This window comes from Rhopalosiphum padi, chromosome 1, assembly GCF_020882245.1.
Source record: "Rhopalosiphum padi isolate XX-2018 chromosome 1, ASM2088224v1, whole genome shotgun sequence".
Lineage (NCBI taxonomy): Eukaryota > Metazoa > Arthropoda > Insecta > Hemiptera > Aphididae > Rhopalosiphum > Rhopalosiphum padi.
The window spans coordinates 61,852,212-61,869,361 of NC_083597.1; the positions used below are offsets into that span (position 1 = coordinate 61,852,212).

General features: G+C 26.4%; 1 protein-coding gene across 2 annotated transcripts in view; it reads left to right on the plus strand.

The window, feature by feature from the left end:
• Nucleotides 1-17,150, plus strand: part of LOC132917478 (uncharacterized) — a 262,491-nt gene that overhangs the window by 30,470 nt on the left and 214,871 nt on the right. For both annotated transcript variants that reach the window (XM_060978230.1, XM_060978229.1), the window contains one exon: nt 9,888-9,944. The gene's annotated coding sequence lies outside the window, so the exon portion shown is untranslated. The remainder of the gene's footprint in view (nt 1-9,887; nt 9,945-17,150) is intronic.

Consider the following 17,150-nt stretch of genomic DNA (forward strand, 5'->3'; position numbering starts at 1 on the left):
ATTGTCATTCGATTTAAGTGATTTATAAATTAAATATTCGCTTATTTTAATTTACGTTCAAAGCGCTGCAATAAGATGAGAAAGGGTGGCATGCGTGACTAATGGTTGAAATGGAAATAAATTAGATGCGCATTTTATGGTCATGTAAAATTATCTGGATGCAAAAAGTAGTATGGTCTCCGTAGTTTCAGACAATGTATTATGAAGGGGCTGTATCGAGTTCTCGTGCAAAATTAACGTAAAAGGGGTAAAAAAAATATATCCGACGAACATCAGGGAAGGTTACGTTTGACAAATTATCTTAAAAGACACACCTATTATAGGATCGAGGACTTAGCATTTATCAACGCAGCAAACGCCCTCTGGTCATAAATTATACAATGAATATTTTGTTTCTTACATCTTTATTAATTTTTGTGCAGAATTCGAATACGAATCTGCCAAATTTCAAGACCTTTAAATTTTTAAATAAATAATTTTAAGTAAATAAAATTAAAAACGAAGTAGAAATAATGAGTTGAATAAAACGATTTTTGTACAAACCAATTGCTCGACTTTTAAATAGCTTATATAAACTACATGCGTTCAATGTTCTACAAATTAGCTTTGTTAACTGGTTAAATTTAAACAGAACTAATTTATTCTTGGAAATGTTTTGCGGACAATAATAGCAAAAGTTTCGTTATTATTTTCTAACACTCACAAAATAAATAAATATAAAAAAAGTCAAAACAAAATAAAATTTAACTTTTAAAATTAAATATGAAAAAGTTTACAAAAATAAGCCTAGCCCATCGGCATATTATGTTGATTGGTTTTAATTAAACTAACTACAGTTAATTATGTATCAATAAAAAAAAAATGTTTTAAAGTTTCCTGATGGCGATTGATGTTTTTGATATGGTTTGGAACTTTAGATAACCGCCGATAGTTTATTGTATTTGTCACATCTTATGTTTGTCTTATTATGATTTTTATCTATTTCGTAATGTTTGTTACCCACATTATTGGACACTCAGAATATATTTTACTTGTTTATTTGAATTCATTACTACTTGGCCAGTTTGTATTATTTCATAGTTAGTAATGGAATTTTTAAAAATTTCTAATGTACCAAGTAATAATAATATTTAGTACACTGTGTAAGGAATTCATTTGCATCAGTAATAAATACTATTACAATATAAGCCTATGGACTGTAAATGTTTAATGTTTTTGGTGTATTGAATAATTAAATTTACGTGTTTATGAATTCAAAGGTCATACTGTTGTTTGATTTAGGTATACTAACTGTTGTATATATGTATGTATGGTTATTGAAACATAAATTGTATATTTCTTGAAACTACAAATACTGAGAGAGTACTGCATAAGTTAATTGTATTTTATATAATTTATGCATATTAGGATATTTTTGTGTATTTTTGATTTTATCTATTCGCCAATTTATTTCTCCTTGGGATTTTATTAACAACTTAGTTATGTTTTATACAACATGCAACTGTTGAAAGAGGTGTTAAAATGCCTCTCTTGAGTATAGCAACAAGACGTGTAATTGATTGGGTCAGTTTCATAAGCTTTAAGCACCTGTTGTCAAATTTTGTTTTTACGTTTCATATGGTGTTCAAAATAGAACGTAATAGAATGATATTATGGTTTATCTGAGTTATCAATAAGTATTATAATTGATGTTCCATATAGAACACAATACAACTTAATGAAAAATATTGTTCATTTGTAAAAGTGGACGATGATCAACGTATCGTATTTGGTTTTCCTAACACGGGGTGAAAGGATTTTTATTATTTAGTTTCATGATTTAATTTTAAAAATATGTATAGTTTGTTTAGTTGTATTTACAAAATTAATTGTTGATTAAATATTAACACAAGTATCGAAACAAAAGTGTTGTTTACTATTAAAGTAGAAGATTTATTTATCTGTTTTAAAGCAAAATAATCTATGACCGTAATGAGGTTTGGTGGCGCTGTTGGCAAATCACTGCATTTGTTTCCCCCCCCCACCAATAGAAAATTTGCATTTGACATGCCACGTACATTTCGTATAGATAGTTATGCTGTAAATACATTCATTACCTACCTATTTTACGAGAGTATTACCTACGTATGAATTATACGTATAGTATATAGATAACAGATATTCTACGCATAATGAATTTCCAATATTTCAAATTATGTGCTCCAACAACCTTAACATAAATAATTTTTGTATAATAAAAATAGAGCGAGATTCTACTGTACTAGGTTGTTAAAATAAATATACATTTTTTTAAATATTACTTAAAAAATTTTTTACATAACTAGTATTGAAATGTGTGCCTTTCTTAGAATTGCGCGCTTGGTCAATGCATTCTTGCCTTGTTCTAATACGACCCTGGTTACTGGACAGAAATAGTTATATTTTCTGTTGTAATTTGCCATCAATATCGACTACATCATACTTGTTTTAATAAAATGATGTAATTATATAACCTAATTTTAACATTTTTATTAAACTTGTATCGGATAGTGATAATGCATCGTTTTAATAGTAACCCAGATTTTAAAGTACTATTTCACCAAAAGGAAGTATTCTGAATAAATGCAAGAACTTTAAAATATTTTATGATTTGTATAATTTCCTTCTTTCAGAAGTTTGAAATATAAATATATGTACATTTTTATCTGACAGATGGTATATTTTACATTTTTTGAAATGTATATTATATAAAAGGTTTATATTATTGAGAAATAGACTGCGAGCATTTATTATCATGTATTAAACGAGGTATTATTGGAATCTATTTTCAAATAACATCCAGCAAATAAATGGTACAAATACGAAGTCAAATATTTTCAGATTCTATTTACTAGGATAAATAAATAATTACTATTTTCCTGTTATCACTTTTACTATAGCCGTTGAATTATATTCATAATATCAGTAGTTTAAAATAATTAATAATTAATTAGAATGCATATTATTTTTGTTACAAAAAAAATAATATTAATTTCTTACAAAATTAAAAAAATGTAACTAATTATTTCATAGACCTGGTTTATGAAGACAAATGTAATGTTCTCCATGAAGTACCTTTTCCAAATTGAATTATCATTACGGAGTATCTATATTCTATATAGAATATTTTAATTATTCTACTTTAATTATTCTAAGACTTAGCATAGAGACCATCAATAAAACTATACTTATATGATAAACAATCGTGACAATTTATTTATAATAATTATTAATATAGAAATCAAATCAAATTTACGAAATATAAAGCGTACATACAAGCTGTAGCTAAAATAGAATACATTAATAATTTTAATCATAATAAAAAGAAATACAAACAATATAGATAATCTAGTTAAAAAATTTTTAGCATAGAACTGGGAGCAACCACTGAACGAATTTTCCATTCACGAACCCTAATTTCTTGCCTCCATCAAATTCGCTTATTGTGCTCATTGTTTACTGTAGTACGTGTATTACGTAAATTGTCACTTTTTTCAATCTTACTCCATACTATCCATTTTATTGTTACTCCTTGTATGCATTTGTTTAGAACATCGTTGATCCTCTCTATTCAGCGCTGTCTGGGATGATAGTCTAAGTCTTTTCCCGATTATTTTTTTTCAATCAGAATTTTCTTTATGATTTTGTTTAACCTCCAGACATGACCTGCTCATTCGATTTGTTTATTTATGAGATATGCATTAATGCTGGGTTTTCGGTAAATTTAATGCACTTCTTTATTGGTTCTTATGTGCACTATCATATTTTATGACAGAGTTACTATATAGGTCCATAGTATATACTTCTTGTCATGTTTTAAATAAATAAATTAAAAAAAATAGATAATATAATTGTAACTAATAATATATATATATATATTTAAAATAATTTAAAAAAAATGTTAAGTTATGAAGATTGTTGATACTAGTATAACGTACATAAATATTTATTAATAATACTGTTTCGTGAAAAATCAAACACCTAAAGACATCTTATTTATAAGCCTCATTGTTTCAACTACTTTAATTTATTAATACAAATAAGTGTACCTATAAATATTTTTAAATTAAATGAGTATTAAAACATAAATTATATTTTATAAAATACAAATTTTTTGTATGTCCTCTCTGTTAATGTTTTACGATTAAGTTTCACCTTACAAGAATTTCAGTCACGGAATATACATTTTTTATCTTTTCATACCCACCACATTGCACCCCATTAAACATGATTCATCCTGTGCTCGTGTGATGTTTCAACAGAGTAAGTAAAATTAATTTATTTCTCGCCTTTTGTATTTTCTTATTAACATTTTACGTTGGAAATTAATCAAAGCTATCTTCACTATAAATGCAAGTATGCAGATTGGTCAACGTGTTTAACATTATATTTGACATTTTTAAATAGTCCACATTTTTGTTTATGTTCACAATTCATAAATGTATACAGGTAACTAGTTTAAAGAAAAACAAGTTGCAATAAATTGTGAATATATAGAAATATTATAAATTAAAGATTACATTTACTACGCCCAATAATAAAATCTAAGCTCACAATCTACACCAAACTCATTTATATAAAAACACATCCCCTATAGTCTATCTGAGCATATGTGATTCAAATTTAACGCTATGCAAAACCTTCCCCCCAAATTCATACTATTAAAGTATTCCCGTAATTGATAACTGATCAGATTATAACTCCTGCACCGTGGTACGTATAGAACTCCATGTTCTACACAGACCTAATAATTGGATCAGTTAAAATCACTTCAAACCATTCTACTCAGTCACAAAACTATAACTAGTATCATAAATCTCATAAGATATACAACCAATAAATGTTACACATCGATTAAAAAGGAAATATTGAAGAGACCTACTAAACTTAAATAATATTATATTATATCATCATAAAAATGGTGGGCAAGTCGGTACCACTCTGCTGTACATTTAGTGTCAAAGTGTCACTATAACGGGTGTGTTACACTTGAATTAAATGATATATCATTACACACGAAAAACGATTGTTTTATAATATAAAACAATAATTTAAAAACAAATCAATTTGAAAAAAAGTTTGTGAGAGGATGTAACTTCAGAATCATTATGATTTTGTGTTACACGGGAAAATAAACGTTGTTGAGTGGGATATTCCTCTTTAAAATTTAAACATCTTCCTGTTGAAAAGTGATGTGAATATACAAATACATCTATATACTACTCTGTATAATATTTTAAAATCTTAGGTATTAACAAAAAAGTATTTATGAATCGATAAATACAAAAAAAAAAATTATTTTCGAGATTTTGTCAAATTTTGTGAAAATTCTAACTTAAAATGCTTGTAACAAAATGATATAAAAATTGAAATATTTTTATTGTGAAATGAATAATTTATTAACAATTAAAATTTCAAAAATGTTAACCGATTCATTTTTTATCGACATTTATAAAAAAAGTTAGTTGGTTTTTGAAATATGAATTGTAAACACAATATAGAGTAAAATGTAGCTGCAATCAGTTATAGCCTTATAGGTATATTTCTTATAGATATATTTTAGTAAAGTTAGATAATTCCCAGGAAATACAATTTTGTTTATAAATAAAGCTTATACTTTATGTGTTATAATATCAGTTAAGTTTACAAAGTAAAAAATAATACACATCTTCAATTTAATATACGAAAAATAATACATTGTACTTATGAATGGGTCAAAAATATATTAAGAAAATAAAACAAAATATACACGTATGCTGTCGTGCTATTTTAGTATTGAAATAGTATAACGGAGTATAAAGGTATACAACTATAAAAGATAAGCACGTACATGAAAATTACTGTCATTTTACGAACACCATTTTAACGTTGTTCCAATATAATTATTTTATACTTTAGATATTGCTTTTTATTTTTTTGCATTTCATAATACAATAATGCAGCAAATAATGATTTACGAATCTGCAAAGAGCATATGGCTTTAACGTATCGTGGGCTACATAAAAAAACCCATTATAATAGCATTTCATTTTATTAACACACGTTTCACGAAAAAAAAACCTAGATTTTAATTCTGAAAGCAATGGCGCCAATATTCTATCAAGTTTATTAGTAATTATGTACTTTTCTTTATTATTATTAACTACCCTTATATTCATTAGTTTATTGCCTTGGTTCCGTTCAGCCGTCTTTCCTATTTCTAGAACGTTCATTAATGAACAATTTAACAAAAACAGAAAATTAATGGTCCTTAATGAAAATAATTCGACATTGTTAAAAGAGGGGGTTTTTCGTTCGGCCTCAAATCGATTACAATAAAAATAACTATTATACACCATTGAAACCGATATTGTTTATGTTCACCTGCTGGTCCTAATGAATTATTTTGATTTAGTAAATTAATGTGAACTTTAGTCGGATAAATAAAACGATGTATCAATTATTACGTATTAAACTAGCAACAATACTTGCCAAATTTAAGTATAAATATTAATTTTGTAATATTATATTATGTATTGTAGATAGGTACAGACATTTTGCTTCTTCGAAATATTTATTGACACGTTGATTTTATATTTTGTACCATAAATATAATTGTTTTCATTAAATATATTATATATAACAAAAATACCATATTTTGTACAATATGCAGTTACTAAATCTCGTATACAATGCATATATAATTATATTGATGTAATACCAATATAATATTCAAACAAAGCTTATAAAATCAATCATTCAGAAAACTTTTTTAAATAATAAAATATTATTTATTTTGTGATAATTTTTTAAATTATATTTTAATTATTTCCCATGATGTTTTAATTGATTTGATTTAACAATGAGTGAAAGGTGTCTAAAAACATTTTTTAACGTACAAAAATTATTTTTAATTCTTTTATTTCTAGAATAATTAAATAAGTTATCCCATAATAACTAGAATTTGTTAACTTATTTTAATTAAAAAAAAAATAATATTTAATTTTCTAGGCAATACTTTACATCGTATTTTATACAATTTTCCCTAAATCTTCACCAAAATTTAAAAAATTACATTGCTGTTTAAGTAAAAATGGCAGTGCAAAATTTAAAAAAAAAAATACCGGTTAAAATAAAGTTTAAAATTTGTGGAATACTCTAATAATAAACATAGTTTTCACAAAGAAGTTCAAAATATTTGCGTGGATTTAGCAACTCGATCCAGCAAATTTAGGAGTAAACTTCATTAATTCACAAACGTGATATACATAAAAAACTATTAACTATTAACTATCAACTATTGATGTATCTAATAGTTGTTATTAATAATTACTTATACAATTTAATATGACTAAAAAAAAAAAATAAACAATGGATGTTTAATTTAAATCTTTTATAAGAGTTAGTCATGTATAAAACGATTAAAATATAATTTCCTTTCTTTTCCTTTTTTGATAAGTAAGTAAATGCAAATTACATTATTAATATAATAATATAATAAATTATAAAATGGTTAAGAACAAATTAATTTTAAACTTAATTTATCCGTATTTTCTAGAAAACAATTGTTATATATTTACTACTTTTCAAAACCAAAAGAACATGAACTCTGTGGATTGTAGTCCCCCGGAGGGTGACGCAACAACTCGTACCACTTCGAGCAGAGCGCAAGCATAGAATTGTGTGGTTTTAAGCTTCAGCAGGTGAGAGTAGAGGTAGAGATACCATACCCACCGAGTTATAAAATCGTTGTCGCCATCTTAGGTGGATGGTCCGGTGGGAATGGCGATGAAAATTATGTATACACACAGGTGTGTGTATATGTGTGCGTGTATAGGGACGCGAAGGTGAAAGCAAACCCATAAACAACGTTTCTTTGGTGTGAAACTTTGGAATTGTTCATGTATGTGTATATGTACATGTGTATTTGTGTGTATGTGTGAGATAGAGAAAGAGACAGAGAGAAGGTATTGCAAAGGTATATTATTATCCAATTGAGAGAAGCGGCGGTGGCTGTCGTAGAAGAAGTAGAAGAAGAAGAAATAGTAGAAGAGAAGAAAAAGAGCAGAAAACACCATGTACACCGCCACCCCCAGATAGTCGTGTGATTTACAACCCCGTGGTTGCTCCGTTGACATTAACAAATAAAACGCACCGGTATTAGGGATCCGTGTTCTGATGGCAAGGAGGGTTCAATCGTTGTTTATCACCCACTAATGAATTCGGTTATAACTGCTTTAAATGTAAATTATAATAATTAACGGTGATTATTAATTTTGTTTCATGTTAAAGATAAAAGTTGAATCTATATAATATTATACTATTTTTATATTATGTAAAATAAAACAAATATTTAGTAGGTAATTGGTGTTTATTAGAATATGCAAGTAAATCATAATTTATTAATATCATAAAATTATTAAAACAATATCTAGTTTAAATAGTTTAATAATACTGAAGTAATTTTTTCTAATAATTTAATGACATAACAATTATTTATAAGTAGTTTGTACATATTTAATATATTAGATGACCAAAAAAATATTAGGGTAGGAAAAAGAATTTTAATAAAATTAAAGAAAAAAAATATTTGTTTAAGGTTTTAGGTATTTAAATTATAAAAATAGGATATTTTAGAATAAAATAAAATTTAAAAATGTCTACAATAATATGCAAAGGTCACAAAGCATTATAATGGATAACATAATACTGAAATACTAACCGCCTTTAGTGCGTTGCAACTTAAATATTAAAATACTTTTAGTTCCAACGAAGAATAAAAAGTTATTATTATTTTTTATCCGTTAGTTATTATATATGTATTTTTGTACAATTAGACATATTGATTTATTTACTGTACATCATTCCGCTGTACCACTCAGTATTATTACGGTAATTGGATACACACATAATACATAATATAATACATGCACGGATATTATTTGTATAAAATTAATTAGCTATACATTTTTTAATATTTAATAAGATAAAATAGGTTATACACTTTTTGAGTTTTAAAATTCATGAAAAAAACAAAACAATTAAACATTTTCAGCTATAGTCCTTTTATTGATATTATTACCAAGTACCTAGGTACTTAAAATAAATAAATTATTAGAACAAAATGCATTCTTCAATGTCTTGTCTATTTATTATTGATTAAAAGTAAATAGGTTTTCTATTTTTAAATTCTAACACTTCGAAAATTCAAAAATTGTTAACTACAAATAAATAATTAACCAATAGCTTCAATATACATTTATTTTTTATTAATTTTTAAAAATGTTTGGATTTTACTTAATTGTACCCTCAGTTAATTAAATGATTTTGATATTTTAAATTCATTTAATATATTCATAGTAATACACAAAAATTAATAAAATTATCATTATTTAAAATAAATTAAATTATTTAGGTAGTTATTACAAATATGATTAATTTAAAATTTTTGTTGAAAAAATGTCATCACCATGTTATAATAAATAAAAATAATGGTTATTAAACAACACGGTCAAATAAGTTTAAGTAAAGAAAGTTTATCGACGTACAACACCATCCTTTTCATAGTTTCCTTGTAATTTCACGTTGATTTACGTTTTTGTAAATTTAAAAATAATTAAAACTCGCTTTAACTATTCAATTTTTGAAAAGGCTTTTGTAATTAAATTATCACTTTGCTTTGAGTTAATAATATTCTACATAGTAAAGTGTATGACATAAATTTAATTTTAAAACATGATTTATGTACCTTTACAGTGATTATTAAAATAAAATTAATTTTAATGATTTATTAATTAAAAACATAATATTTACACAATTGGATGTATGTGATATGCATTTTTTCATAATTTGTGTATATTATGTTTATTTATAATATATATATGTTTCAGACTGAATATCCTGATATTTGAAAATCAAAAGCAAAGTGAATTTCTGATTGCAGACCGGTAAGTCACTAAATTTTTGATAAGAATATACATGGTATTCTGCTTATAAATACAAATTATTATTAAATTAATCTGGATTTTAGTTAGTTTTGTTTATAATATTAAAACAATATTGTACTTTAGATTAACTCTTGAGAAGACGACTACTTGCATGTGTTGATTCCGCGGATGTTATTAACGTACATCATATAGCATATTTGTGTTTATCAGAATCGATTTTATGTTATTAGCTTTAATATTAAAATCAACTTGCTTATCATTAAACTTAAAGGTTAAATTATTTTTTTATTATCCATACATAGGAGAAAAATGTATTATTTTTATATTTATACGTAAATATATAAAATATCAACTCGCGTCAAACCATAGATTTCATGGTGTATTCACAATGTCGACAATGATTTTATACACCGAATAAGTGAAATAACTGCATTTCAAGATCAAAAGCACTTTGTTAACTAAACAATTTATCCTAAATGAATGCACATTATAATTCAGTTACAGTTGTGTGTTCATCACAGCTAGTCGTGGTATTATTTCGCTCTCTTATCTGTGCAATCACCGGTCAATGTTCAATAGCGTTATAGTGTTTAATTATTTATACTTTTATCTGTATATTTTCCGGTTTTATGTTCTATAGTGTTACAGTGTGATTAAATAATGTTGTGCTTACTATGTAATGATGACATTTATCAAGGCGACGAGTTAAAATGTACTGTCTGTAAAGAATTTTTACATTTTTCTTGCGCCAGCCTCAGAGAAGCGTCCTTTCGAAAAATGGGGAAAGCAGCGAAGGATAACTGGTGTTGTGTTAACTGCAAATCTGCAACGGTTTGTAACACAGCTCTTTACAAGAATGTCAACTCTAGTGATGAGTCAAATGAACCTCTTACTTGCTTAACCAAATCGGTGAAATTTATGAGTGCTCAATTTGATAGTTTCTCTAAACAGTTAAGTGAGGTCCTTAACACAATTAAAGAGCTAAAAGAAGAGAATAAGTGTTTAATAATGGAAAACAGTAAAATAAATAACATCGTAAAAATATTGTCAAGGAAGGTCAATTTATTGGAGCAAAAGGCTGTGAGCAATAATGTGGAAATTATCGGAGTACCTGAATCGCCTAATGAAAGTTGTGTGGAAATTGTTAAGAACATTGCGGACAAGTTGGGAGTAAATTTATCAGTAAATAAAGCCTACCGTATGTATTCTAAGATTTTAAATAAACCCAAGAAAATTATTGCTGTATTAGACTCGGTCAATAATAAAAATAAAATAATGGAGAATATGAAAATTAAAAAATTAAATGCTAATAATTTCAATATCAATTGGGGAAACGGTAAAATCTTTATTAATCATGAACTTTCACCTTATAATAGGGATCTATTTTATAAAGTTAGAATATTTGCTAAAAATAATGATTTTAAATTTACGTGGTACAACGACTATAAAATATTTATAAAAAAAAATGAAAATTGTAAAGCAAATATTATATTTGATGAAACTGATCTGACAAAGCTTCAGTAAAATCATCATTCAAGTTGTAAAATAAATTTTTGATAAATAACATTCATATCATGAATGACTTTAATGTATTAAATAATTATTTAGATTATAAAACAAAATATTTTGATTCCTTTTCTGAATTTGTAAAAACGCATAAATATGTTAATGGTAAGTTTATAAGTGTCTTCTGTAATAATATTAGGAGCATTAATGCTCATTTTAATGAATTTTTATTGTTTCTTAACAGTGATACTAACTGCTGTAAATTAGATATAATAATATTAACTGAAACCTGGCATAATGTAGAATACTGTAATTTTAAGATTCCTGGGTATAGATTGTCTTTCTCGAGTATTAAAAGAAACCAAAATGATGGTATAATTGTATTTACCAGAACACAATTATGTATAGAATTAGTTGAATACAAACATACTGTGGCTAATCTTATGAAACTAAATTTTGTAATAAATAATACTCCATTTACCATTTTATGTGTATACAGGTCCCCCTCAAGTGACATCAATGAATTTTTACCCATCTTAGATAACATTCTAAAAGACGAAATAAATAATAAAGGCTATCAAATTATAATTGGTGATATGAATATAAACATTGTGGGTCCGAATTTCACTAATAACGAATATCTTGATAAGATATCACAACATGGATACGAATCATTTATTAATGTGTTTACTAGAACACCGCTAGGTAGCAAACATTCTTGTTTAGACCATATTTTTGTCAAAAGTAATAATAGCATTAATGTTAACGGTAAAATTGAGGCTGGTGTGATTCAGACTAGTATTACGGACCACTTCTCAACAGTTATAGGTATTCAAATACATAACCAGAAACAACAAAAAAGTAATAACGTATATAAGAAAATAAATTACTGTGATCTGAACGATATATTAAAAAAATACAATTGGAATAAAGTGTATATTAATAACAATGTTAATGAATGCTACAATGTTTTTATTAATATGGTTGATAGTGCTATAAATATGACCTCAATAACTAAAACTGCCAATTCAAAAAACAAATGTCTAAAAGAATGGATGACACCTGGCTTGCTTTGCTCTCTACGTAATAAACAAAAACTATCCTTAAAAGTTCATAAACATCCAAGTAATCACAAACTACGTGCACATTACATACTTTATAAAAATAAATTTTCAAAAATTTTAAGATTAGCTAAAAACAATCATTACATAAATAAATTCAAAGAGGTTTCATATAGCCCAAAATTAACTTTTAAACTGATAAATGATGTAGCTAATACAAATTGCAAAATTAAAAATGATGAGAAAATACATTCAATATTTTTTGGTAATGAAAATATCAATTCATCTTTAAACCCAATTAGGGTTTCCAATATTTTTAATAAGTATTTTACAACCATTGGGAGTAACCTTGGAGGCTTGATAAATAAATCAAACTATCATTATGTTGAACCAAATACAACTGAATCTTTTGATACAATTTTTAATAAAAAAGTCAGTGTCGACGAAGTTTTATTAATTATCAACAATTTAAAAGATAAGACAGCAGCTGGACATGATGGCATATCAGTTAAAACACTAAAACTCATAGCACAAAATATCTCAGTTCCATTAACCCATATCTATAACTTAAGCATATCGGAAGGTACATTTCCAGATATATTTAAACTAGCCATTATAAAACCATTATATAAAAATGGTGATCGAACAAGTATTATCAACTATAGACCTATCTCAATGATCAGTAATTTCGCCAAAATACTTGAAAAGGTAATAAAAAGTAGGTTAATAAAATTTCTAGAAAAAAACAATATTCTGTCTAAAAACCAGTTCGGTTTCAGACCTAAATTAGGTACTGAAAATGCGTTATACAATGCGACATCATTTATTTATAATGCACTTGATAACAGTAAAAAAGCAACAGGAATTTTTCTGGACCTGGCTAAAGCTTTTGACACGGTGGATCATGCTGAACTTATCAATTTACTTCCTAATTTTGGTATAACAAAAACCAGTTTTAAATGGTTCAAGAGTTATCTAGACAAAAGAAAACAAAAAGTAAAAATCAATGGCATTTTAGGGGAAGAAATGTTAATTACTTGTGGAGTACCTCAAGGGAGTGTTTTGGGTCCTACGTTGTTTATATTATATATAAATAGTATATGTGATCTTGATATCAATGGACAAGTCGTAACGTATGCAGATGATACTTGTTTACTTTTTTCTGGTGATACTTGGGATAACGTTCGAACAAAAGCTACACTCGGTTTCAAAAAAGTATTAGGTTACTTGAATCAAAGAAAACTTACAATTAATTATAAAAAAACAAATTTTATTAATTTCTCTATTCATAAGGATGAAAATAATTTTGATCATTTAAAAATACACAATTGTGGAAATGAACCTTGTGGTGAGTTAAATTGTCAATGTATTTTCAGAGTGTCGTGCACTAGATATCTAGGATTAATAATCGATAATAACTTGAGATGGAATCTACACGTGAGTAATATTGTGTCACGACTACGAACAGTGTCTTTCAAATTTTATAAATTAAGAATTTTTTTACCAGTTCATACTTTAAGAATAATTTATCTTGCCTTATATCAAGCAATATTACAATACGGCCTGTTGGTCTGGGGAGGTACAGCCAAAAACGCACTACAACCACTAGTAATTCAACAAAGATTAATAATTAGGATCTGTCTGAGTAAAATAAGCCTAGAAGGATCAACAATAGAAAACTTTAAACTATTCAATGTTCTATCACTAGAAAAACTTTACAAAAAAATAGCTATATTTTTCATAATTAAAAATTATTATCAATGGGTGGACGTCGTTAACATTAATGAAAAAAGAGAAAATAGAGCATACAATGCTAAGATACCTTATACTAAAAAATCTTTTGGGAAAAAATTTATTAATTATCTTAGTCCCACATATTTCAACTCACTGCCAATTAATATTAAAATAAATATATACGATAACTCCAGGAATCTTAAAAAGTCGAATCTCAAAAAATTAATTTTCAACTGGTTAGAAACTCATTTAGACTAGTGTTTATCGTTTATGTATATTATAATTCATGTATTTGTTTATTTATTTATATTTTTATTAATTTTTGTATTAATCACTAGATTTTGTAACTCTCTACCATCATCACAAGCTTGCTTACAGGTGGTAGATAGATTCATTTTATTATTATATTATTGTAAATTTGCTCTTTTGAGCTATGTATAATTTATTATAATAAAAAAAAATCATAAAAAAAAAAAAAAAAAAAAAAAAAAAAAAAAATACGATATGAAGAATATTATGAATTATCTCACGTATGTCTGATGATCGGTGGATGGTCTTAAACTTTTGTCTTAGACATGGATCACTGCCACACATACACATGTGAAAACCTTATCATCTGTACGTCCGTTACGTTCGTAACTTCGTATGTAACGAGTGTGCGTACATTACTACAGCGTTTATATATTGTGTATACATGCGTAAGAGAATACTTCTTGCTACAGGGATCATCGATAATTGACATGAACAAAACGTCGGTGTTTGGACGGTCGAGGATTTTATTTGTAGTTTATCTGGGGATTTGCCAAACCTGACCTGAAAACACGCAGCTATTAGTTCTGGAAATAAATATCGCTCAGCGTTGTGTTCGTCTGTGTAGGTTGCAGACGTATCGATATTATTATACACGTAACACGATAGATCACGTATCCGCGAATATAATATTGTTTTACATATTATAGAGAAACTAAAACATTGCTACGTGCCATTTAAAGTAGGAAGTAGTCTAATTTGTTTCCATTGTCTCGTTTTAATATTTCGTGTTGGTACCTTCATTCAACTTTTTGTAACTTTAACGTTAACCTGTAGTAGATAACGGCAATGGAAAATGTGTCATATTAATTAAAAAATAAAATTGTTTTACTAAACATATATATACATTTATTATATATATATATATTTAATGTACGCATATATTTTTTTTTTGTTGGGTTTTCATATTTATTATCCCTGAAGATGTATAAAATATTTCATCCATAGAAGTAATAAAAGATCTATGGAATTTTCAATAGTATATGTATATGTATATGTACTCGTACACAATATTCTATTTCACAGTACTCGTTCAAAATACCTTTAATGGAAAATATATTATGTTAGTCTCATAATAATACAGGAATAAACTGATGGCAAAAATAAGCATTATATTATTATACTAGATTATACGAAAATTAAAAAAAAATACAATAAAAACATGTCTCGTGATCATGTTCAATAATATTATAATATTAAAATGTAAAACAATGAAAAATATAAGAAATTAATTATTATTCGTGCTACATTATACTCATCTATTGAAGTTATATTATTCTAAGTGGTTGCAATATTCTATGTTACTAGTATTATTGATATTTAACATTGAATGCCCATGACAGAAAATCACACCATACATCTTGTACAACGAAACACAAATTAAAAAAGGTTGAAATGCTTAAATGTGTTTACCAGTTGTCGACAACAGTCGAATTTCAAACAGTTTGCGTACATACAATTCGTACAAATCAAATACAAAATTCACAAATGACAACGTGGTTTGAAAACAAGAATAACAAAAAAGTGAAGTCGTAGCAAACTCACTACCTACTGGACATCCACAAAAAGGGTTATAAAATTGAATTACGTAATACGTAATACGAATAGAACATACAACAGCCGGTCGAAAAAACAAAAACATTAAGCTGTTGTAGAGGAACGTGACCCAAGTACCACTGCGACTTAAACAAATTAATCGTCTAACTTGACTTAACATAGGCGTTAAAAATACATACTTTTCATATTTAAATATTTGTTAAACAATAATATTAGCAAACTCTTAAAAACATGCTGTAGAACGATGTTTGTACAGTTAATATATATCCGGTTGCGGAATGAACAGTGATAAGGTAAAGAAAATATTATTTTGTTCTCAGGCCAAAACTCGGTATTCAAACAATTTTCGTTCTAAAAACATCAAACTACATTAAAATAATATAGTATTTACGTTAATATATACATTGTTTATTTTAGTAAATTATATTATTATTATCGATTTCAACAATATTATATTAACAAATATAATATTCGGTACTCTAACCAACCTGTATGTTCATTTAAAGATTAGTGTACAATTTAAACTCTCTAGGAAAAATTGAAAAATTGAATTTTCAGAAAATCAATAGTTAATACTTAATTTAGTGTGTAGTTGACAGTTGAATCAGTTGCAGCTGGTTCGCTTAGAATATTTTTTTCCAAAATCATAATCCATAATCATGCACACGTCAAATAAATAAGCCATAATTATTATATCTAACTATATCTGGAAGTGATAAGATTCGTCAGTCTCTTTTATAAGGTGTTATAGTGACTGTTGATAGTTGGTACTGCTTATTGCAAACATTTTATTGACTTATAGTGGCTACTCCGGCGGCTACCATCAACACAAATTTTTCAAATTTTAATATTCACTTATGATGAGGTAAAATCGAACAAAACTTAATTAGTATGCATTTATAATGAAACATAATAATGTATTACATCTTAGAATTGTTCTTTGAGATCTAAAAATCATTTTTTTTTTATCCTAAAAATAGTAAAAAATATAGTGAATAATGCCAATAAAGGTAATGGGCTTTTATTTTAATTAAAGTAT